This window comes from Hibiscus syriacus, unplaced genomic scaffold, assembly GCF_006381635.1.
Source record: "Hibiscus syriacus cultivar Baekdansim isolate YM2019G1 unplaced genomic scaffold, ASM638163v2 tig00000002_pilon, whole genome shotgun sequence".
NCBI lineage: Eukaryota > Viridiplantae > Streptophyta > Magnoliopsida > Malvales > Malvaceae > Hibiscus > Hibiscus syriacus.
Window position 1 is genome coordinate 1900817 of NW_024061752.1, and position 3609 is coordinate 1904425.

The window sequence follows — 3609 nt, forward strand, 5'->3', positions numbered from 1 at the left end:
CAAATCACTATGAATTCCCCTCTTCCCAATAATCAGGGGGAAATGGTTAACGCGCCTAGCCAACTATGAGAAAGCAAATTCCAAGTTCCGATCACGCATTAATATCTGCAACCTGCTGAGACAAGGCATCCACCGTCTCATCGTCGGCTTCTGCAATTTGGTTCCCACTGCAGAAGCATAAATAAATATGGGCATCAATAAGATATACACATCATTTGTAGGTTCCACAATGGGAAAGTGTTGTTGGTTGCAAGACATAAGAGATAATAGTCTACCGTTGATTCGTTTGTTTCTTTCACAACACATTTAGAGGCGCTATTGCTAGCACTCTCCAATAGGCTACGAGCACTACTGTTTCCTTTGCTAGGCCCATTCTCCCCTGCTGCAATTGTGTTTTCTGAGCCGTGAGAACCGAGAATTTGAAGCTGTATCATTATTTTCAATAGCATTCTCATCCTTGGGAACAGGAACTCGCTCTCTGAACAGAAGATAACACAGTTGATCAAGCTAATTGAAAAATGACCCGTAGACAAAATAGAGGTTTTTCCACCCAATCTTAAGTACGATGGTAGCTCCTGGGTTTATGTTAAAAAGGGGCACAAAACTAATATGATTCCTAAACTTTATGGAGCATACCGATGCAAAGAAGCATGCTGCCTCTGAAGTGCAGGAGTACTTTCACCTTTACCATAATGTTCCTCCAGATGTGCAAATTGTCGCTTGAATCGATCAACGGCACTATTAAATTGAAAAAGAAAAGAAAATGTTAGTTGTGATGCTCGCAGAAAAGTTTTCAAATAGACTTCCTTTATCTTTTACACCTGAATTCCAGTTGTTAAGCAACATAGTTCCCATTCATGGGCATAGATTTACAAGTGTTTTCTAACCTTGGGTACATGAAGCTGGTTTGCTCCCCACCCCGAAGATACTCTTGCAGCATCTGTGGATGATACTCTAATATCTGTTCCCTCAAATGAAGAAGTTGATTAAGCTCAATGATAGATAAACACCACATAAATACCAAAGCCACACACGAGGAGTACCTCTAGATAAATCAGCTCTCTGACATCATCTTTTGCCAGTTTCCTTCTCTCAAACTCAAATTCTAGTTTTGAAATAGGTTGGGTGGTTGGTTCACGATCCACATTTGCCAAACCACAAAAATAAGGATCAGCTCATGCCTGCAAGCACAGTGCATAAGCATTAAGGATATCAGAAGCTTGTAAGTCAAGTGACTTGCTTTAATCATTTATACTAAATTTGGTGTCAGTGGTTAGAGGTATTGCCATATCTTTGATGAAATGAAGCCAACAGAACTTTAGATCAGAGAAGTAGCATTCAAGATCATCCCTTCATTCAATTTTATAATCCTTTCTGAATGCACACACATCCATTTCAGAGTTATCTCTTGTAAGCATACTTCCTTGTTCGTGCTTTATTTATGTATTTGGGGTGGGGTGGGGGGAATTAAATAACAGATTGGAATCTTACTTCTTCAGCTGTGACGCGATCTTTAGGATCAAATGCAAGTAGGCACTGAAGTAAGCGAAGAGCCAGGGGATCCGCATTGGGGAACATTTGTGAGAAAGGAACTGGTTGCTTTCTACGCATGCTACTAAGGTACCTCGGTGCCTATTCATTCCGAATCTGCCAGGTCATGATAATTTAAGTATTGATGAGTTAGTCAGTATCTAATCTCCAGAACCTCAAAGGCTATGAGGAAGCTAGAAAAGAGTGTCAAATGCAAAATACAGCTGAATATAGAGAAAATAAAATAATCAACCTTTGATATGGATTCAGCGGAAGGTGTACCAAGCATATCAGTCATAAGATCCAATTGGTGCACCACATTTTTCCCAGGAAAGAGTGGTTTTCCTATTAGCATCTCGGCAAATATGCATCCTATGCTCCAAATGTCAACTGCAGGAGTATACTGCAGAAGAACAAAAGATTCAGAAATTCTAATTATAGCCTAATAAAAAATATTTTATACGAATACTATACATCAAAAGGAAAATGAAATTTCAGATCTCATATCCAAAAGATATAAATATTAGTGATCCATCCCTTCCTAGCGAAGACTCGCAACAACAAAAAATGATGAAGACAATCGATACATGCACTAATAACAACAAAAGTGGGTAAATATTCATGATAACAGACATGGCAGAAAAACTAGATCCATGAATACTTTGGAAGTGAAGGCACAAACGTTCAGTATCTTTAACTCCTAGGTTAGGTGATAACATACTCGATTCCATTTCTTATTGAATGCAATGAAAGTATACGGGGTATCTAGCTAAAGTGATAAAGTGAGGGTCTTGTTTATTATTTTAGCCTTGAACTAATTTTCAAGAACATTACTCAAGAGATAACATCAAATCACACAGTGAATAGGTATATACGTGCACAAAGTATGTTAAAGGAAATTCCTTATCCATCAGAAAGCAGAAGGGGGAATCCCAGTGGAATAAAAACATTCAAGGGGAAAAAATCCATATTTAATGTCTAGGTAATCAAAACAGAGACATCTATGTCTATAATTGGAGCCATCTAAGCAACTGAAAACAGAAAATAAAAACAAAAAGTCTAGTATATAGAAGATCATCAGAACTTACTTTGGAGAAAAAAGATCCACAGAGTTCAGGAGCTCAATACCATCGTGTTGCTACATAGTCCTTAATAGATTAAACAAGTTTAATCTAGCATAACAATTTTAGAGGCTTACCCTCTGTAACGTGGAAAATAAAATTTAGTAAGATTTTTTTTTTGACAAATAATATGGAAGCATGAATGCAGAAGCTCAAAGAAAAAGATTTCATGACAGAAAAACATACAGTCCAAAAAATCGTTGACGGGGCATCATTAAACGATACTCGTGCAAGCCCAAAATCGCATATCTTCAACTTACAATCAGCATTAGCAAGGATGTTCTTGGGTTTTAAATCTGGATGGAATACATTTGCTGCAGGAATTTTTTTAGAATAAAAATCAATAACAAATCCAAGGTGCGAGAGTAGGAAAGCATACTGAGAAGAACAGACCTGCATGTATATACTTCAGACTGCGAAGAAGCTGGTATAAGAAAAACTGATGGTGCTCAGGAGTTAAGTCATCATTGGCCTTAATTAATTGATGAAGATCAGATTCCATCAACTCAAAAATTACATAAATATCTCTAAAATCTCGTCGCGATGGAGGGAGCATAATATGTTTTATTTGTACAACATCTGGATGACGAAGCAACCGTAGCAGCTTGATTTCTCTCAAAATACGTGTTGCATCAGAGACATGCTCAAATACATCGTTAATCTTTTTTTATTGCAACCTTTTCACCAGTGTGAGTGTCGATTGCAGAAGCAACAACCCTGTAATTTCCCTTTCTAATGACCTCCTGAACTTGATACCGGTTTGTGTCTCCATACTCTATAGCACGACTGTTTAGAAACATAAAAACTCATATTTGGAGAGGACAAAAGCCAGAAGGTGACAGGAGATGCATGTATTGAAAACGAATACTTTTTAATTGCGTTATACTATCATTGGCACTACTATAATAGCACAAAGAAATGAATCTTAACAGTGCATGCTTGCTAAGGTGGAAAAAAA

The 3609-nt window shown here is 37.5% G+C and overlaps 1 pseudogene; it reads right to left on the reverse strand.

The window, feature by feature from the left end:
• Nucleotides 1-3353, reverse strand: LOC120215165 (annotated as a pseudogene).
• Between the last annotated feature and the right edge of the window lie 256 nt (nucleotides 3354-3609).